This window comes from Aythya ferina (genome assembly GCF_964211825.1).
Source record: "Aythya ferina genome assembly, chromosome: 3".
Classification (NCBI taxonomy): domain Eukaryota; kingdom Metazoa; phylum Chordata; class Aves; order Anseriformes; family Anatidae; genus Aythya; species Aythya ferina.
In genome coordinates this window covers 64,902,238-64,924,844 of record NC_140298.1, presented here as the reverse complement: position 1 = coordinate 64,924,844, position 22,607 = coordinate 64,902,238, and the positions used below count along the sequence as shown (strand labels likewise).

The window sequence follows — 22,607 nt, the reverse complement described above, 5'->3', positions numbered from 1 at the left end:
GATATAAACATAATTATATCTCCATGGTGCAACATGGTACTATCTAGAAGTCCATAGCGGGAAAATGAATATACTTATGACTTCTAGAATCTGAGCATCGATATTTAATTTTTCTCAATTTCTGTATTCCAGCAGAAACAGTGAAATTCTTCCAAACAGCTTGAATGTCCCAGTTAAGCTGAGACACACCTTTATCTCAAAAATTGAAGGGCATGTATAAATAAATTACTAAATTATCATTAGATTATCAATAATATGCTTAGTTTAGCTTATCATATACAAGAGCTAAGAGAGTAGTGGGATGCAAATCTGCCATCAGTCTTTTTCTCTGAATGTTATACTAATATCAGCATGGTACCAAAGCAATGAAAGTGGAATACTTTCTCTTATAAGCAGTTCATAGAAAAATAAAATAAAATAAAATTACATCAACGCATGCATGATTCATGCAAATAAACAATAATAAATGACAATATTGACATGTATTTAGCAGATGCCATCACAGCTGATGATGCTGATGCCTATTCCAATTGGGCCACATCGACAGTGTAAATGCCATGTAACCAAGGAAGAAATACTTTCCATATTCATCTGGAGATATGCTTCAAGTATGCCATTATGAAGCCTAACTAGTGTTGATACCTCTAGCCACTATCTTTTAAGAGATTGTTCAGCAAGATTATTAGCATAGTTTTCAAAAAGCAACATCTCAAAATCATTTACATAAAGCTGACAGAAAATTGCAGATCTTTCAGAAGTTATTAGTTCTGAGAATAATGTGTGGAGTCATTCCAGAGCTCTCAAGAGCTCTCTTCATCTTTGCCTCTGTTTGCCTATCTAATCATAGAATCGTAGAATTATTCAGGTTGGAAAAGACCTCTAAGATCACTTAGCACAACCTAGTACTGACACGTCCACCACTAAACCCTTCTACTAAGTTCTGCATGTACATAGTTCTTGAAGACCTTCAGGTCCTTAGGTTGATGAATACTTCAACCACTTCCCTGGGCAGCCTATTCCAAAGCTGCACAACCTTTTCAGTAAAGAAACTTCTCCTAATGTCCAACCTAAACCTTTCCTGGGACAACTTGAGGCCATTTTCCCTCATCTTATCACTTGGTGCTTGGGAAAAAAGCTCACTACAACCTCCTTTAATGTGATTTTAAAGCACAGTAAGGATTCTCCTGAGCCTTCTTTTCTCCAGTCTCCCATCTCCCTCAGCAACTCCTCATAAACTGTTCACTTGTTCTGGAGAACAAGTCTTAATGTCAAATATACAAACTGTATTGAGTAACTTCAGCAAGACTTTGGTTCATATTGAGATAAACAAGAGACATCTTTGGTGCAGGGATATTGACAGTAGGTGGGTAGCCTACGTGATCCTTTCTAAGACATCATAACAGATGAGAATATAAAATTTAATCCTGTTTGGATTATTCTGTATGGAAGTAAGGAAAGATCTGGAATAGATTCTCATATGATTCTTGGACTATAGTTATGGTCATCTTCCTTTCTATCTTCTTGTATCTATGTCACAAGCATTACAAGTCTTTCTGTGACATTGGAAACTGGTTTGGCAAAAATTACACTATGATACTCCTTCTCTGTTTAATCTTCATAAAATTAACTAATGGTGTTTCAGGCTGTGGTCCAATGAATATAATGTGACCACTGGGTTTCATCCACATCATGTAATGTTCCCCTTGCACTTAATGTCTCCTTAGGCCAGTCCACATTGTTCTAAGACAGGTTTGTGTGCACATAGGAGTAAATGAAACATAAGTCCTGCTTCTCAAGCCACAATGCTGTGTCAGTCTCCTAAGTTAGTGAACAAACTACAACCTGTGTCCTATCCACTTTAATATTCAAACAAACTTCCTGCTGATTGTTATTAACTTCTCAACAAACATCACATGCTTTGGTGGATGAATTTTTCCATTAGTACCCATAGAAATTAAGTCTTGACAAAATAATGTTACCATCTTTTCAGTACTAGATGATGAATTTAATTAATCCTTTGACAGGAAAATTTATTGAGCATTTATTGAGTCCTGAAGGTAGATAATACCAGAACTTATCTGTACTTTTCACTGTAATGTCACCTCCTATCTGTAAATCAGCTCTTTTCAACTTTTTTTTTTTTTTTTTTTTTTGGCAGTAGATAATCTATGGCAAATTTATCCTAGATATACAATAAATTTTCCTTGTTTGTTAGAGATAATATGAAGTACTCCCTCAAAGTTGACCTTCAGTTTATGATAGATGTAGTTCATGGTTGAACCTTCCATTTATCAGCTTCCATGTTACCTCACAGACATCTGATTTTGCTGTGACTTGTTAATAGCTGGGATAAGCAGCTAGCATAAGAAGCTGGGATAAGCAAATATTATTTTTGGTGAATGCAACTAATTCAGAGCTTTTAGTTTTTTAGAATGTTTAGAATCTGGATCATCCTTCCTCTTCCACACTTACTTTTACGTCTGTTTTATTATACAAATGCTAATAACTTCAATAATAATGCAACTCTGCAAGAAGAATCTCTTTTCCTGAAGACCTGTTGTTCAGGAAAGGACCTGTTGTTCATCTTCCTCACTGAAGAAACATTTCACATTTGTGCTTCTTCATGTAGTATATTACATTTAATCATCAGTTTGCAAGACCCTTGTCCTTTCAAGAACTTGTTTTCTTCTGACTTTCTACCTCATTTATTATCGATCCACTCGGAGTCTCTCAGTGACTTTCTAAGACTTTTTCTTTTGCCATTGTCATGGCTGTCTTATGTCTTTGACATAAAACTATCCAACAGCCTCTTCTTTCTATTACAAACATTCTTTAGCATTTCCAGTGTTATTGGATCTACAGTGTTTCATCTTCATTTGATTTTTCTGGCTATGTCCAGAACTGGAACAAGACTGCTCATAGGTGCAGCTGAGATCCTACACTGGCACCTGGAGTTACTGAAGTTGTATGAATTACACACACCTTCCATTATCATCTAGTCAGATGTAAACTATTTGCATCTTCACTGTTTAGTCCCATGAATGTGATATTTAAAATTCAAGACTGAAATAAAAAATGCAGGTATTGTAAAGTAGATAAAAATAATCTGCCAGCATCTTGGGAATAAGAGCAGTGGTAACAGATGTACAAACAAAAATGATACTGTGAGATCCAATTTGTCTTTGGAGAACATCTTTTTAAACTAGTTGCGTGGAAAGGTCATTGCATAAACATATCGTAGACAGACATAAACTGGTCTCATACAAATTTTGCTACCTCTAATGGTGCCATTTATTGTCTCAGCTCATACACTAAATTACTTAGCTGACCTTTTTAATGGATAAAAGTCAAAAGGGAGAACAGATTGTGAAGGAGGAAAGAATGTGCATGTCAGCTGCAGTTTCAAAAACTATTTAAAATGTATCATAATATACTATTACCATGTCTTCACTTCTACTTAAAGGGAAGAAATAAATAATTTCTTCCATTAGTTCTCACTTAAGAAATAATTTTCATTAAAAAATCCAACAGATAAAATTTATAGGCATGTTAGGAAAACAGATACTATGATCCTTTCATACAGATAGTTATTAGCTCAGTCTCCATCTCCATTTTATTGCTGGTACAGTTCTGATGAATTTTTGTAGCTTAGAAGGCCAAAATGTTCTAGAATTCAAGGTCTGATGACTAAGTAAAAACAAATTTGTAGTCAGGAAATTAACATACAAAAACAAACCCTTTGAACCATATGATATTGAATAGCCAAACAGACCAAGGCTTGAACATTCCATATACAATATGAAGTAATTCCTTCAGCAGGATAAACTTAACTGTGATCTAATATACAAGAATGTAATCAGATTTCTTTATCCCCTAAAAATACTGTTCTCCAACAGGTCAATGTTTTCAACAACTGCCAAGATTTTGCAAATCCTTCAATAAGGAAATGATCCTGCCCACAGAGTCTTACTTACTTACTTACTTACTTCATGCTTTACCACATGCCACTATCCAGAATTATGTGCAAATGGATGCAGAGATGAGTTCATGCTTGGTGGTCTTTGATGAGGCCAGGATTTGTGACATTTGCCTGTTCAGAACACTTCACTTTTCTACCATTGAACATGTAACTTAAGAAAGATTAATTATTGGAAAAGTCCACAGAATATTAAATTTGTGTTTTAACTGAACATGTATTCTGAGATTGATTTTTAATAGAAAGAAAGAAGGGAGTATAATTAATGTAATGTAGTAGAAAGCTTGATCTGGTAAATTATCATGTGCATGAAAGATACAACTGGAGGAAGCAAAGACTATGAGGACAAACTTCAAGACACACTCCAACCACATTCTCTTTTGGTGTATCAAAAGAAGTGCAGCTATCAGGTCAAAAGAAGTTATTTTCCCCTTCTAATCCACTCTTGTGAGATCCCACAAAGAATACTGCATTCAGCTCTGGGACCCCCAGCATATAAGAAGGACATGGTCCTGTTGGAGTGAGCCCAGAAGAGGGCCACAAATATGATCAGAGGACTGGAGCACCTCTGCTCTGCTGGACAGACTTAGAGAGTTGGGGCTGTTCAGCCTGGAGAAGAGAAGCCTCTATGGAGACCTTACACTGGCCTTATAGTATAAGGCCTTCAAGCCTTATAGTGGCCTAAAGAGGGCCTACAAGAAAGCAGGAGAGAGATTCTTTATCAGGGAGGGATAATGGGGTAATGGTTTTAAACTAAAAGAGGGTAGATATAGATAGATTAGATAATAGGAAGAAATTATTTAGCATGAGGGTGGTGAGGAAGTGGAACAGGCTGCTTAGAGAAGTTGGGGATGCCCCATCCCTGCCTGAAGTGTTCAAGGAAGAGCTGAACAGGGCTTGGGGTAACCTGATCTAATGGAAGGTGTCCCTGGCATGGCGTTTGGAACAAGGTCCTTTCCTTTAAGGTCCTTTAAGGATCTTTAAGGTCCTTTCCAATCCAAACCCTTCTGTGATTCTATGATTCTCAGACAAACAAGACTAAAAGAATGTGGCTTCTTTAGCCTTGAATCAAAGTCTGAGAATAAGACAAATCCACACAGAATTTATTGTTTTCTTTAGATATATCGGGAGGGTATCATGGCTAACGGAGAAATGGTTCTTTAAGATAGGAGACAATATGCATAAACCAGATCTGCATAAACCATACACTTGGACTGAAAATAATATATTTATTCCTAGCAACCAGAGTATTGAGATTCTAGAGCTGCTTTCCAACAGAAATCCTGTATTTGTTTTGATGACAAGATCCTGCTTTTTCTCATTTGGAGTATTGGTCAGTCTTCTATCAAGGTGCAACATAATGATACTTGACAACGTGCTTCCCAGAAATCAACATTTTGGTTTGCCTAAACAAGATTATGATGGCTGAAAAACTAAATGTTGTCGCTAGCTATTCCAGGAATTTTATATATTGGATTGTTTTTATTGCAAAGCCAGAACACTCAGAAATTATGAACATCTCAACCACTTTCAAGTTATGGCTTCTGATGAACATGTGCAAGAAAATGTCAAAGAATCCTCTTGACTTAAAATCCCAAAAGCACTGGGATGAGGAAAGTAAATTAATACTGTAAACTTTCTGTTTTTAGTAACCAGAGTGCAAACTGAAACTGTGAATCTTGATTTTCCAGTCTAGCAAAACTGAGAGCTGCAGAAGAACAGATTTCAACATAGAAAATATTACAACTTGCTATTTTTGTGTCAGTTATTGTATATATCCACTTACAAACAAGAAATAGTTTAATTCAATGCTTTTCTAAAATACATCATTTTGCCTTTTTATGTCAGGGAGAAGGCAGAGAGGAGTTCATCAAACAGTTTCCATCTTGCTCTCTAAGGGTCATGACTACCCTTGATATAGAGATATCTCAATCACACCTTCTGCAAAGGCTTATGTAACAGCACAACAATTGCAGTATACTCACTATATTATTTTTATGCCTATATATCACTAACTGTCTAGAAAGCACATTTCTACTGGCCTGTTAACTATAAGTTGCAGCAACATCCCGATTTTACTTTATTGTGTTGTGCTTCTGAAAATTTCCCCCAACATCAGCCTCCAAAATAGGAAATATTTGCATGGACTAGCAGAGTAAAGAAAATATTTCACCATTCCAAGGTATGACTCCTGTAACTTTTCCTTTGACTGTATCAAGTAATAAATTTCAAGGTGTACTGCTTCCTCCTGAAAGTGGGATAGGGGGCCACTCTGACAGGACAGAGCAGCAGACTGTGAACTCCTACTCTGCAGAAACAAATACTTAAGAAGCAGACTACCATATCTAGTGTAATACCAATTTTTTTTTCTCCATCCTATGCTATGGGAGGGTGTTAGGCACTGAGGTTTTGAGATTGAGTAATATCATATAATCCAATATAGATGATGTTACCAGAGAAAGGTGATTTGTATGGGACAGTTCCTGTTGAAAAAATCTAGTCTGTGTCGTTTAATAAAGTAGTCCCTAAGTGCCTACCTGTTTCATGTCTTCTGTGTCTTGCATTAACAACTAAGGCAAAGTCCATCCTTGTGGTTCTTGTGTTCTGAACAGTCTCCTTCTTTGATTTTATTCTCTTAGATTGTTTACTTTCAATTCCAGTAAAACCCTGTTATGTTTTTCTCTTCATGCTGATTATGTAAGAAGAAGGCTTTTCATAATCCTACTAATGCTTCTCAGGAAATGAAGCTAAAGAATAATAATTTCTTCACCTTATTTCACTACAAGGTAAAACGAGTTCCACAGCATTCAAGTTCAAATAGTTATACTGAGAAGGGTTCATACTATCAGGAGCTATATTTTATCCAGTGGTATGTGACAATAAAGGTAATCGGACTGCATAGTAAAAGATTATTACAGAATCACACAGAATTGTCTAGATTGGAAGAGACCTCAAGATCATCGAGTCCAACCTCTGACCTAACATTAACAAGTCCCCCACTAAACCATATCACTAAGTTCAACATCTAAATGTCTTTTAAAGACCTCCAGAGATGGTGACTCCACCACTTCCCTGAGCAGCCCATTCCAATGCTTCACAACCCTCTCAGTAAAGAAGTTCTTCCTAATATCCAACCTAAAACACCCCTGGCGCAACTTTAGCCCGTTGTCCCTTGTCCTGTCACTAGGCACATGGGAGAATAGACCAATCCCCACCTCACTACAGCCTCCTTGAATGTACTTATAAAGAGCAATAAGGTCACCCCTGAGCCTCCTCTTCTCCAGCTGAACAAACCCAGCTCCCTCAGCCGCTCCTTATAAGACTTGTTCTCCAGACCCCTCACCAGCTTCGTTGCCCTTCTCTGGACTCTTTCAAGCACCTCGATGTCCTTCTTGTAGCGAGGGGCCCAAAACTGAACACAGTACTCCAGGTACGGCCTCACCAGAGCCGAGTACAGGGGACAATCACTTCCCTAGACCTGCTGGCCACACTGCTTCTTATACAAGCCAGGATGCTGTTTGGCCTTCTTGGCCACCTGAGCACACTGCTGCCTCATACTCAGCCGATTATCAACCAACACTTCCAGGTCCTTCTCCGCCAGGCAGCTTTCCAACCACTCATCTCCCAGCCTGTAGCTCAGCTTGGGGTTGTTGCACCCCAGGTGCAGGACCTGGCACTTGGCCTTGTTGAACTTCATACAGGTGGCCTCAGCCCATCAGTCCAGCCTATCCAGATCCTCCTGCAGAGCCTTTCTGCCCTCAATCAGATCAACACACACACCTAATTTGGTGTCATCTGCAAACTTACTAAGGGTGCTCTCAATCCCCTCATCCAGATCATCGATAAAGGTATTAAAGAGGACTGGCCCCAGTACCGAGCCCTGGGGAACGCCACTAGTGACTGGCCTCCAACTGGATTTGACTCCATTTACCACAACTCTTTGGGCCTGGCTATCCAGCCAGTTTCTAACCCAACGAAGCGTGTGCCAGTCCAAGCCATGAGCAGCCAGTTTCTTGAGAAGAATGCTGTGGGAAACAGCATCAAAAGCCTTGCTGAAGTCAAGGTAGACCACATCCACAGCCTTTCCCTCGTCCACCAAGCACGTCGCTTTGTCAAAGAAGGAGATCAGGTTTGTCAAGCAAGACCTGCCTTTCATAAACCCATGCTGACTGGGCCTGATCGCCTGTTTGCCCTGCAAGTGACACATGATGCCACGTGATGCCACTCAAGATAATCTGCTCCAGGAGTTTCCCTGGCACTGAGGTCAAACTGACAGGCCTATAGTTTCCCGGGTCTGCCCTCCGGCCCTTCTTGTAGATGGGCGTCACGTTTGCTAGCCGCCAGTCAACTGGGACCTCCCCCAATAGCCAGGACTGTTGATAAATGATGGTAAGCGGCTTGGCCAGCTCCTCTGCCAGTTCTCTCAGTATCCTCAGGTGGATCCCATTTGGCCCCATCGACTTGCGTACATCCAAGTGCTGTAGCAGGTCACCAGCTGTTTCCTCATGGATAGTGAGGGCCACATTCTGCTCCCCATCCCCTTCCACCAGCTCAGGGTACTGGGTATCCAGAGAATAACTGGTATTGCCACTAAAGACTGAGGCAAAGAAGGCATTAAGCACCTCAGCCTTTTCCTCATCTTTTGTAACTAAGTTCCCCCCCGCACCCAGTAAAGGCTGGAGATTCTCCCTAGTCCACCATTTAGCATTGATGTATTTGTAAAAATATTTTTTGTTATCTTTAATGGCAGTACCCAGATCGAGCTCCAGATGAGCTTTGGCCTTTCTAATTTTGTCCCTGCACTGCCTCACAACATCCTTATAGTCCCTCCGAGTGGCCCACCCTCTTTTCCAAAGATTGTAAACCCTCTTTTTTTCTCCTACGCTCAAGCCACAGTTCTCTGTTGAGCCAGGCTGGTCTTCCATGCTGGCTTGTCTTTGGGCACATGGGGACAGACCGCTCCTGTGCCATTAAGATTTCCTTCTTGAAGAGTGCCCAGCCTTCCTGGACTCCTCTGTCCTTCAGAACCGCCTCCCAAGAGACTCATCCAACCAGTGTCGTGAGCAGTTCAAAGTAAGCCCTCTGGAAGTCCAATACAGCGGTTTTACTGGTCCCCTTCCTGGCCTCACCAAGAATAGAGAACTCCACCATTCGTGGTCACTCTGCCCAAGTCAGCTTCCGACCACCACATCTCCCACTAGTCCTTCTCTGTTTGTGAAGAGAAGGTCTAGCGGTGCACTTCCCCTGGTAGGCTCACTAACCAGCTGCATCAGGAAGCTATCTTCCACGCTCTCCAGAAACCTCCTAGACTGCTTTCTGTGGGCTGTGTTGTGCTTCCAGGATATATCTGGGAAGTTGAAGTCCCCCACAAGAACAAGCGCTGATGATTTTGCAACTTTTGTCAGCTGCCTGTAGAACTCCTCATCCTGGTTCAGTAATCTATAACAGACCCCCACCAGGATGCTTCCCTTGTTGGCCTTCCTCGCTGATTCTAACCCACAGAGACTTAACCTTATCATTCCCAGCCTCAAGTTCCATGACATCAAAACTCTCTCTGATGTAGAGAGCCACACCACCACCCCTTCCATGCTGCCTGTCCCTTCTGAAGAGCTTATAGCCAGTCATTGTAGCACTCCAGTCGTGAGAGTGGTCCCACCACGTTTCCGTGATGGCAACCAAGTCATAGCTTGCCTGCTGTACAATGACTTCTAGCTACTCCTGTTTGTTACCCATGCTGCGTGCATTAGTGTAGATGCACTTCAGTTGGGCCATTGCCTTCTCTCCCAGCCTTGCCCTGGCACATCGCCTGCGATGTCGAGCAGGGACCTGTTTCCATTCCTCCTCAACTCCCAGGTCCCCTCCCTCTGCCCAACAGCAACAGGGCAGGGGGTCCACCCCCATTTGGGGTGTCTCACCCCGGTGCCTGTCCTTCAGGCTGCACAGGGAGTTGCTCCACAAGTCTATCTCCCGCTCGCAGTCCCTGATATCCCTCAACCTTTCGACCTCCTCCTTGAGTTCTGCCACGAGGCAGACCAGGTCATGCACCTGCTCGCACCTCATGCACTCAGTCTCTCTGCCCCCCACAGGTGGTAGCAAGAGGCTCAGGCACTCCCTGCACCCGGAGACCTGAACTGCCGCAGTTTTGAGCGGGCAGTGGGTCTGGGTGTGTACAGACTTCCTGGAGAGCGCTGTGCCTGGAGGAGACCATTGCAGCTGAGCTAGCGGTAGACCGCCGTTAGAGGAAATGTTCGTATGGGCGGGAGGGAGCGCTCTGTCCTTCCTGCTTGCCCTGCCTGCTCGCCCTGCCTGTGCTAACTGCTTATTGACGCGCCACGCCCTGCTTGCCCGTGCTCCCTAGGGGCAGCTTTTGAACGGCCGGGGAGGGGGCGCTGCTGGCTACGCCTCGTTCTCGCCTCGTTCGCCTCCCTCACGAGGGCTGCCGGCGGCTCCCTCAAGTGGTCTCGGTGCCGGAAAAATTAGCCCTGCCCGTCCGATCCCCCGCTCCACTGCAGAACGCGTCTGCCCCAGAGCCGATCGCCTCGGCAAGTGGCTGCGAAACGGCTATGACGCCCGATTTAAATGTCCCGCCCCTGACGCTGCTGGCATTGAAACGTAGGATCAAAAGAATGTTGGATAATAAAAGACAATATGTATTTATTTATTTTTTTCTCATGACTTTGCAAGTAGCAAAATACTATAAACACATATTTGTCTCACCGTAACTTCACTGATCTGCTAAGTCTATAGCCAGATCTACACAACAATCTTCTGCTTCATTTTGTTTTTTAAACGTTATGTTGTGAAAAAAACACTAACATGAGCAGTATGGAAAACGCAAGGAAGATGCTAGTTTAATGGGACTACTGACAAAGGTAGAAATATTAAGAATGGTCATATATATAGAAAATATGAATGAACAAAAATGGGGCATTTTGGGAAAGGGTAAATGGGGGGGGCTGTTAGTATGGAAGAAGAATAGTATCAAAAAGAAGAATAACTTAAGGTTATCACATTAGAGGGACCTATCTTGGCTTTGGTGAGACATTTACTGCAATGCCTGTGGAGCAGTGTTAAGAGCTTTTTCATCTGTGTGATGTATGCAGGTTTATGAAAAGCTTGCTTTTGATGAAAAAAAAAAAAAAGTAATCTGTAGAAGAGTACTTGAAAGCTCAAGAGAATAGTGAGATTGGCAAAAAAGGTTCAGCATGGGTTATCTTTTGGAACAGATTGTATTGGTTTGATTATATTGATGTCAGTATGGGAAAAGCTCAAACCTCATGTATTCCATTTTAAAACCCAATATACATTGAAACTGGCTGGGAAAAAGGATATTATCAGTGGGTTCTGTTGTTTTATTTTGGTTTGTTTGCACTGCAGAAAGTCACAGGAATATTCAGGTGTGATTTATTTCATGAGAAGAATACTTCTCTTGGTGAACATCATATTTAGACTGATTAACAGGGTTTTGTGAGTGTTCTTTGCAGATCAGATAAGCTGGAGTATCTGCAAACCATGGCTCTGGGGGTGACTGGTGTTCTAGATTGAAGTATGTTGATCTTCAGTTATTGTATATGATAATGCATAGTAACATAGATCAGTGTTTTCTCTCACAATAGAATCATCAACATCTAGCATGTGTATTGCAGAATTTCATCTAGTGCACAAAATATCTTCTTTGAAATTACTTGGATAAAACAACATCCCCACTGTGCACTAAAATGAATTCACATATGCAATCGATGCAGAACATAAATATACAGCTACCACTGGGAAAAACTTTTTCACAGAGCAGCTACTTCATTTTTGACTATTCAGTCCTGATACTCAAAGGAGACTTATAAAATACTTTCAAAAGACAAACCTGGGAACTAAAATGTATTACTCTACCATATACTTAAAGTCATAGATCCATCATCCATATATCCACAGAGATACTGTTTTTTTTCAATAAAATAATAAAAAAAAAAAATCTTCCTTCTGCTCTGATCCTGAAGTAATTCCTATTCTCTTGCAAATTTCCTGCCCCCATATATGCTTATCATAATTTGGTCTTATCAATTAGCATATAAGAAGAACAACAGGAAATGCTCATTCCTACTCTACATCTAATTTGTGAATTTTGTACTCCTGCTTCCAATATGGAGCATTTTTTGTGTGTGTGTTTTTTTTTTGTTTGTTCATTTGTTTGTTAGTTCATTTTTCCCAAGGTCTGTCAGCTGGACTAATAAAAGAGATCATTACTTTAATAAAATCCAGTCTCTTATCTTTGGAGAATTGTGGCTGTAGCAGTATGGTTTGCTTCTTTTTTGCTTATTATTAAATCATGTCTATGTTCATATACACTTAATAACCCTATGACCTAATACAGCCATTCATTATCCTGATAATTGGATCATGAATATTGCAATCTTCACATTGTCAAAATAATCCTTATGATTTTTACACGTAGTTATTTTCTTCTAGCTTGTTCCTTGCTCTGGAACCACCTTTCAACTTTTTGTCATGAAATGCCTGTAACAAGAACTCAAGCCAACAAGGCCTACAGGCCTAGTCTTGGCAGTGTCTTCCAGAAGCTCAGAGCTTTGCTGATGCCTGATTTCCTGCTGTGCCTTTTGTTTAGAAATCCAATTCTTGAAGGAACAGAGTACTGAAAAATACAGTACTCTACCAATATGCCTGCCAGTTTATCATTGACTCTCTCTCTTACATGAACATACCTAAGACCAGTTAGTCCCCCCCCCTTTTTTTTTTTTCACTTTAGATGTGTAAAATTATGTTCCTATTTTTTTTCATTCACTGATGCTTTCTCTACATCCTATATTTCTTGATTTGTCACTACTTCCCATTTTCCAGACACCTCTGTATGGGGAGAGGCCAACATAAAAAATTCTTCACTGGTTCAGGGATCTTTGGACAGACAGATCATTACAGAAATAGAACTTTGGGCTGTGAGCATTTTTACAAGGACCTTTGTTACAGGGACCTCTACAAGGACCTGTACTTGAGCACATCTTCCCTAGGACTGAACAGCTCAAAGATTAAATGGTTCATATAGTGCCTGCTGGCTTAATGAAAGGTGCTGATTGACAGACATCTGCCAAAATATTTGCAAGATAGAAGCCCAGCTTTATGAACCTCCAAACATATTAAAACAGTCAATACAAGGTATGTCTGTGTTTCACAATTGGAGAGGTCATTTTTCAAAGAGAATAGTAGGTAGTTAGTGCTTTGCATCACTAGTTCTGTCAGCCAAGATGATTTATACTTTGATCTATATATAATTATGACTGCACATTTAATCAAGGGCATTTTCATGCAGAAAGTGAGCTGGAAGTTGGTTCTTTCTGGATGCATGTAGGACTTGGAAATCCATCTACCAAATTTCTCATATACCAGGGCTTTCTGAACATTTCTAAAATGTTGGTAACTGTTACATAACTCACTATGAAATGTTTAAAGCAAATAATATTACTTTAAGACATAAGATAAGGATAATGAAGACTTTCTTATCCTGACTGACTAGCTCTTTACTGCTAAGCCCTTCTAATTTCTTATTTTAATATGCTTCTAAATCTGTCTATATGGTAGTTTCATAGAATTAACAGAACTCTGTTTCTACTTGAAACTCACACAGGATTTGTGGGGTGTTTGCTTTTGAGTCCCTGTGCAACTCTTTCTCTGGAAATAAATTAGTTATGAGAATTTTTTCTCCAAGTCAGAAGTCATTTTCAGTCTTTATTCTCCAAGTCAGAAGTCATTTAAACATCTTCCTTGCTGCTTGCCAATGGGTTTTGATTATTGACTGTCAGAAGAGATTATTCTCTAGTGACATGGCATTTAGTGTCACCACTCCCCAGAACAGCCCTTTCACTGGAAAGGAAAACACATGCTTCCATTCCTGAGAACTCAGTAATTCTGCCTGAGTAACAGACTCTCTGACAGTTGTCATCTCACCCCATATAGAGGTTGATCATTGTCCCCTATTTGCCAGCTGTCTTGGTGATAACGACTGACAGGAAAAAGGGGATTAAGAAAAAGAATAATTAAATAATATCTACCAAGATAATTAAACATTCAGTTGTAATAGTAATAAATGAAATAATTTATTTAATTATAATTATAATTGCGCTGCTCTGCAACAATGAAAACATCGGGGTGTTATCAGCACTCTTCTCATCCTAAGACAAAACACAGCATTCCACCAGCTACTAGGAAGAAAATTAACCCTGTTCTAACTGAAACCAGGACATTAACCCCCAAGAATTTGCAATTAAAATATTAAAAAAAAAAAAAAAGTTGTTTCCTCTACAATGTTAGCTCTGTTCAATTGTTTGTTCAGGCTACGATGGTGTTTTTGAAGTATTTAAAGCAGAACCAGTGAATGTCAGCTAGGTTCCCCTGCACTCCCTGTCCTTCCACATGGAAGATGCACCTTAAAGAACTGATCAGAAATTTTTTCAGCTTGTTGTAGTTGAGGGAATTGTTACAACAGATTCTCTCTCCTGAATGCTGTTATTTGGAAAATAACTTTCTCTAAAGAATGAGTTTTGTTATAGTTGCACTGAAATTTAGGCAGGTCAAAGGGAATCGAAACATAACCAGCTTACAACTGGGGATGGACTATGAAGAAAAGTTTTCTTCAAGCAGAATTTTTCTATTGTACAAAATTATTATTGTGGATGGTGTAGTGTCAATGCCTCGAGATTCCTCTAGCTTCTGCTGCAGAAACAATTTTTTTTTCCTTCTAGTTCTCTAGGTTTTACTTCACTCCTCTCTCTGACTAGTATGAGGACATTGTATAGAAAAGCAGAGAACAATGAAGTAAAAGAAGACACATAACACTGTAGAAGACAGCAGGGTGCTTAATGTGTGCAGTATCTACTTAATCTGTATGATTCAAGGACAATTTTAGTGGATCCGCTTGCAAAAATCAGTAATTACTCTTAGCATTTGTGTGGTAGGTTCTCTTCTGGAGGTCTCCAAAGAGAATAATACAGAATATTATTATTTGTTTTTTGTAATAATACTAATTCTTGAAAAGGTAAAGTGCGCTTGTGTCTCATGACAGATAGCAGAAGAACCTGATCTACTTTTCAATTTTATGGAAAACTGCCGTGAGAAGTCTTGGGGAAAATGCTGTGACATGAATGAATATGAATCTTAAGAACAAATTATACAGCACAAAGTTTTTCTTTAGCATCATGGTCAAGTGAAAGTGTTTTGTTTTTAACTAGTGATGTTCAGCTCAAAGCATGTTTTTAATACATGTACTTCCTTTCCATATTAAAACTCTATTTTGAAGTCCACTCTGGAAGTACATTAAGTACATTAAGGCTTTATCTTGTTTTAAATTCACATCCTGTCTTAACCTGTACTAGCTGCACTGTACATAAAATGTATAGCATAAGGTGTATAAAACTAGCAAGGTAAAGTAAGATATTAGGTTCCTAATGTATCAACTGATATATTTAAGTAAAATTTGATTGATGAATATTAGACATGGAAGAAACTGTGTAGTCTGTTTCCACATGTAAGCAGAAGTATTGTGTATTATATTACTACCGATGCTTTGTCCAGTCTAGGTTTTGTACAGTGAGAAAAGAAGTATTACAGCTAGGCACACTTACAGTGATAGTGACAGTGGCTGTTTATGGATACTACTGGATGTGGAGGTGACAGAAACAGCAAAACCTTACACTGGTTTTATCTACCTTCATAAACTTCCTGTGCTTGTGGACTAACCTGTGATTTCATTTCATCAAGATTATCTTCTCAGCTCAAAAGGGACAGCTCAAAGCAGAGTTGCCTAAAATTATAAAGATTTCTTCCAGGGAGTCCTAAATCATTGGAAACTATAAATCTGAGGTCAAAGAAGAGACTAACCAAACGTGAACAGTTGTTTAATGAGAAATGAGTTGGTACTTCTCTTACTGGGAAACAGCTATAACTTTCCTGTATAAACATTTCTCCATATGAATTGATTTTGGTAAAACTGACAGAGATGTTCAAAGAGGTTTTCTTTAAATTTTCCATTGAAATGAAGGAAACCAGGAAAGTTCTGTTACATAAAGGACAAACAGATCTTAATTACAAACATCTTGTAATAGAAGATATACTCTTCCATGGTTTCTGGCAAATGAACGTCATTGCCGCTGGCTAGGCTGTTAGAACACAAACTATTGGAGCCTCTGATGAAACTTTATGGTGACTTCTCGTCCTTGTTAAGAATCTGGATGAAATAACTTGGAAGTGTTTGGTATCCAGCAGCTCTGAAAGCATACCCATGAGAACTACTACTGCCTAAGCACTTCTAAAAGTCCATTCATAACTTTAAAAGGATTCATAAAAAGATACATGGCATAAGGAATGGGGAAAATACTTAATTTACACTCTGAAAAAGGGGAAAAATTAATGTATGAAGGAACTCTGACTGCTAATGAGAACACATCACCCACACTGAAAAATTCAGATCATCTCTGGAAAATATCATTATAAACTGAAAGAAGGCATAGCGATATTTCCCATGGACTCAGAGGCAGATGAATCTCTTAAAAAAATGCAAATCCTGTCTGCCTAGCTGTTGGGAATGAAGTAGCTCTGATTGAGGGTAGCAAACACATGACAGAGAAACAAACCTCCATCATTAATTTCAGGTCCCAGTTATATAAATCTAGATGAGTAATTAGATTTTAATGAAACTGAATTGTAGTTCATTAGATTTTAATTGCGTTAATATACCTTCTCATATGACATATGTCTATTAATTGTATTCAGATAGTACTTGTATTTTATAAAAAAAAATCCAGTTAATGATCAATTTTCCTTGACAGTTCTATAAATCCCCTTGATTTTATGGTTGTTAATTATTTTTATATGTTTAAGGTTTATCCTCATGACTTTTTAAACTAGATAAAGTGTAAACCCTCCAACCTGAAGGAGCCATTATGAATTTAGCTGGGTATAGTAGTATAGATAGATATACAGATATGAAAGGAAAAGTGAGCATTATAACGATTAAATCAGAGCTCAAATTTAACATGCACCTTTAGGTATTCCTTGAATTAATTATGTACAAACTAGGACATACCATTAGAAAAAAATAACAGGTCCAATCTTAAAGTAAAGTTAGTTATTCTTTAAAATGGTGTACAGACACCTTGTAATAGCAATATTCCTCTTCCAAATAAGACATTAGAAATGACTTTACTTCATGTGGCGTAAGAAAAATCTCCATTTTACATCATCTCAGTCATAAAGATATTGTCATCAAATCAGTGAGAACCCCAGAGTATGATCTGACATTTCCAGTCTTATCCAGATGCTTCCGTCTGTTTCTCAGTACTGCCAATATACCTGAAAAAGAGATACCTACAGAACATATACCTATCATTCCTGAACAAACAAACAAACAAACAAAAACTCTACTTGACTCAAGATCTCACTAGTTTTACTGTTGGTAGGTGAAAAGTAAGAGTTAGTTTGTGAGCTTTTTTCTCTTTTCAAAAAAGCCTAACAAAAGCTACATGTGTCACATGAAATCCCAATTTGCCCATGAAATAAAACTCTGTGAAACCACTCTATTGTAAAGGGAGTAATACTGTTTACAGCAAAGTCCACAGTAATTCTCCATTAAGCTCTTAACATAAGTGAAATTATCATTTATTTAGTTCTCACAGAATTGGGACCTAACACAATTTACCAGAATAAGTGATCATAGTGAGGGATTTATATTGAAAACATGGCTAGTCTAAAGTTCCCAGAATATTTAATTTAGAGTAAATCTGTTAGCAAGAGGGCATTGAGGCAGTAAGGAAAAAATGATAAAAAATAAAAAAGAAAAAAGAAGCAAATGTTAAGATTTCAGATCAGAGTAACTCTGCAACCTTTAACTCAAAAAACATGACAGATTTTCTTAACATTTTGAAGGAACATCTGCCTTTGTAAACATGCAACCTTAAAAGCAAGACAGTATTTCAGAGGCAGGAAATTCGACATACAATATGTTATACTAACAATACTGTTAGACTGATGCTGGTCAGGGTTATGCTTAGCTCATCTCCAGTCTGGGAGGCTGAGGCTTTAAAGTGAAGCATGCCTTTCTGAGTGATGGCAGCTCTATGTTGACATCTTGTAGAGAAAACATGACACGGGTGAATGTCATCTGCCAGCAGGCCCAAAGTATGGGTTCTGCGTATTATTTTTCATTCAGTTTGAAGGAATTTCTGCCTAACAACTGGGGTCTATTGTATAGAACTCAGTAAATTTTATGATCGTGATCTTGTCTAAAAGTCTGTGCCACCACACTACACATATGGATGGCTGGGATAAGCAGTTGCTTGAAGTGAATCTTCACATAAAAATAATCTGATAAAGTAGATGCCATATGGGCTTTAATTCTGGGAATTCCTGAAAGCTGAGGAAGGTTAGCTTGTAGTTTTACAACCTAGCCAAAAAAAATTGTTGTTAATAAATCATACCTCTGCTTCTATTTTGTTCCTGGTGGTGAAGGAGGCAACAAGCGTGTTCATCTCTGTAGTTCTGCAGCCCAATTGTCTTCCTTTGCTGCCAGTACTCCAAAGGAGAAGAACAGAGATCTTCTTGACAGTCCTCTTCTGCCTGTACACAGAAAACAGGCAGGAGATGTTGGCAAATAGATCCTGATATTCCAGCCTCAGAGAACACATCTGAGCAAGACCAAACAGTGAATGAGTAAAGGACACAGAGACACTTCTCTTTTCCTAGGCAGTGTGAAGTGTGGTGACAACACAACTTCCCCTGCTAATTACCTATAAAATCAGTTCTGACCCTCTCGTGAATTTTAGCTTGTAGCTTCACCTGCAGCTTTTCTACAGGCTTGGATCAGACAGCAGAAGTAATTTATACTTCTTTATTTTCATTTTTGTTCAGAGTTTGCAAACACATTACCAAGAAAAGACGGATATGTGAGTATTTTATTTGGAAGAATTGGTGTAGTTCCAGAAACTCCTTTTACTTTTTTCCCCTTATTAGAGGGGGGAAATATTGGAGGAATTTTTGTAAATATTTACTAAGCATGTCAGACATATTAAACAGCTTGAAAATGTGTCCACACAGACTGCTTCACTACTTAGTTAATGCTGTTTTTCATGCTGGCTTGGCAAAGGTGTGACATTGCCCTAAATATCCCACAAGCACTTAAAAGGATATAAATTTCTTAAAAACCTCTATCTTCTTCATTGAGAAGTTGTAGTGCCAAGGTTTTGGTAGCAGGGAGCCATAAGGCTGGCTTCTGTGAGAAAGATCTAGAAGCTGCCCCATGTTTGGTAAGGGCTCCACTGCTGACCAGAGCCTAGCCAATAAGTGATGTTGTTTTGCGCCTCTGTGAGAGCATATTTAAGACAGGGGAAAAAAACGCTGCAATACACAGCAGCTGGGAGAGTGAGAGGAGTGAGGAACAGCCTTGCAGGCACCAAGGTCAGTGAAGAAAGAGGAGGAGAGGTGCTCCAGGCACCGGAGCAGAAGTCCCCTGCGGCCTGTGGTGAGGACCATGGTGAAGCAGGATGTCCCCCTGCAGCCCATGGAGTACCACGGTGGAGCAGGGTTCCACGCTGCAGCCCATGGAGGAGACCATGGTGGAACAGGTGGACCTGCACCGACGGAGGCTGAGGCCTGTGGAAGACCCCTGCCGGAGCAGATTCCAGGCTGGACCTGTAGCCCGTGGAGAGGAGACCACGCAGGAGCAGGTGACCTGGCAGGAGCTGCTGCCCGTGGGGGATCCAAGTTGGAGCAGTTTTCTCCTGAGGGATGGACCCCGTGGTACGGACCCATATCTGGAGCAGCTCTGGAAGAGCTGCTGCCTGTGGGAAGCCCATGCCAGATTAGTTCATCAAGGACTGCATCCCGTGGGAGGGACCCCACAGCACAGGGTACGAGAGTAACTGAGAAGGAGCGGCTCCTGCCAGGTCCACCTGCTACACCATGGTCTCCTCCACAGGAGGACAGGGGGACAAACTCTTCAGTAAGAGAGGGTGATGTTCAGCTAGCACCTTTGTAAAAATTCTCTCTGAAGAAACTGAAAACAGGATATTGAATAGGGCATTTTAATGGAAGGGTCTTCATATATGTAATCTTTGCTGTTTATGCTCGTTCTGTGCTCACTCAGAGCATCAGAAGTTTTATAGCAATTCATGTCTTTATTTTCTTGCTTCTTGTATTTATTTATTTGGGGAACTTGAACATTTCACAGTATTTCTACATAGTTATCTATAACAGCAATTTTTCTTAAAGCTTACAATAACCTAATGATTGTGCAATTCTCTCTCTCTTTTTTTTTTTTTTTTTTTTTTTTTTTTCTTCCCTGATTTTAATCAGAAAATCGATATTATATGGAACTAGGGTAAATTACATAAATCTACTAATCTGCTTGCATACAAAATATACATAGACTTCATTGTCAGCAGAATATAAAGAAGGGTTCAAAATCGTGCCTGAAGTAAATAATATTCCCATACTGTATTAGTGCCATATGGGTTGTTACAAAAAAAAAACAAACAGTGAATGGCAATGTATGATTTTCTGACAAACTTCTAATTTTCTGACAGCAAAGTGACTCAAATAGTGAATGATCTTCTAAAATAGCAATAAAATGTGGGCTTGCAAATGGTACTCATCCTTAACTCTACGAGAGAGTTCCATTCTGTCACTGGCTTTACAGCTTGACATCAAGGAGAGGCTGAAGAGCACAACACTTTAGTAATACCTTCACTATTTTCCTATGGAAACACTGTGGGCATTAGTCTGGGCATTCCTAACCACAGAGGAGTTGCAGTGCCTTATGACAGTCCCAGCAGTTCCCATTTGTCCTATTTGTCAGGGCCCCGAGCACACTGACAAGTTTGGCAAGCTCTTTCCCCCTCCTGGGGGTCCAGCTGCTGATGCTCAGACTATTGATGAGACAGACTTACAAGCAAGGGGGAGCTGCATCTCTGGAGCAGTCTGATCCACAGAGCACTCCCAGCATTAGGACCCTCAGGTAGATATTATGAGAACCCCAATTTTGGGGGGGGTAAATGCAAGCATATTTACAAGCTCTTTGCCTTCTGAAATGATCTCTGCTATTTGTAAATGCAGTAATACACCTTTGATAAAGAGCTATCGAGCTCAAGCTTACAAGGTACTGGAGTTTTCCTATTATAACTGTAGAATGCAAATAAGCAATATATAAACTCCTCAAGGACAACATTTAATTATGTTGCATACCAAGCAGGACACTCACAGGTACTATGTGATAGATGGCAAAGCTGAGCAAGCTCATTTTAGCTCTTATCTCTTTAGCAAATGTAGTATGATGATTGGCAAAGTCCATTGTGTTGCTGAAGAAGATAGTAGATTAAATCACCTTATTTCTTTAAATTAAGCAACACAAAATATAAAAACAATAGACCTGCATTATGGGTACTGAAAGAATGTATTTACTTAGCAATTATATTATGACTTAACAAAACAGTGAACAGTACATTCTAAAGTAAGTGTGTATGTGCAGTACCTTGACAAACAGAAATTGGCCAGGAAGTGGAATTCATAAGAACTATCCCACATTTAGTCAGAGTCTCATGATTTAAACATTCATTAAGAACATGCCACGCTTGCTTTCAAACAATCTCTTGGGCATTAGGTTTCTGGGTTCACAGGCAGTGCAAGGCAGGTTTCCACCCACAAAGTGCAAGGAAGGCAGTGCAAGGAAGAATTCCACCCACAAAGTATTTGGAGCTCTGATTTTCTAAGACTACTCCCAAACCATGCTTAAATATTCCAGAGGGAATGAACTTCTCCTTAATAAATTACTGAATTTCTTTTGGATCAATCATTTAGGAATTGCTTTTTCCTGAAGATATTTTTATAGGAACAACGTATATTTTTTTTATGTTGAAATAATTCACAAGTAACAAATGGATTGATGTTTGTGTAACTAGACTGACATGAAAATTCACTCCAGCATATTTTCCTTATTTTCAATAGTTGTTAAGTACAGTAGTGCTCCAGAGTTGTTCTAAGATACTCCTTGCATGAAGGCTTCATACCTTGGTTTCTTTTTTCTTGACTATTCTTACATTTTATGAGTTGTTCAGAAAACATATATTTTCATTAAAGATGTATTTAATGATTTTTTCACTGATATTCTAAGTGAGCATGAGACTGTTCAAAGTAATTGATCAAACACTTTGTTGCATGTAATTTCTGTCATCTGTTTAAAAAATAAGACTCTCGGCTATTTACAAAATAATATAACATTTTTTCCTTTATATTCCAGAATGTGAATCTTACAGTTAGCTCATATTTAGCTGTAGTTAGCTATATAGATTATTTTTACATTTTCTTTCACAGGTTTTGTAAATACAGAAAAAAAAAAAAAAAAAAAAAGCTATAAAAAGATGCAGGCACAAGCTTAAAATAAGACTTCCAGTTCTCTGGATGATCGCTGCTGGAAAAGAACTGATTCAGGGTAGAACGGGATGTATGTTTAAAGTCTGCTGTGTGCTAGACAATTTGATTTTATTATTATTTTGTCTACAAAATATACTTTTAATATTTTTAATTAAATATCTATGGGATTTTTTCCCACTTCTGCAAGAAAGTGCATCTTCTTTTCTAT

The 22,607-nt window shown here is 39.2% G+C and overlaps 1 long non-coding RNA gene across 1 annotated transcript in view; it reads right to left on the bottom strand.

The window, feature by feature from the left end:
* LOC311434855 overlaps positions 1-18,687 on the bottom strand; it is a 31,897-nt gene extending 13,210 nt beyond the window's left edge. The window contains exon 1 of the long non-coding RNA XR_014691774.1: positions 18,454-18,687. This is a non-coding gene — a long non-coding RNA (uncharacterized lncRNA). The remainder of the gene's footprint in view (positions 1-18,453) is intronic.
* Positions 18,688-22,607: the final 3,920 nt, after the last annotated feature.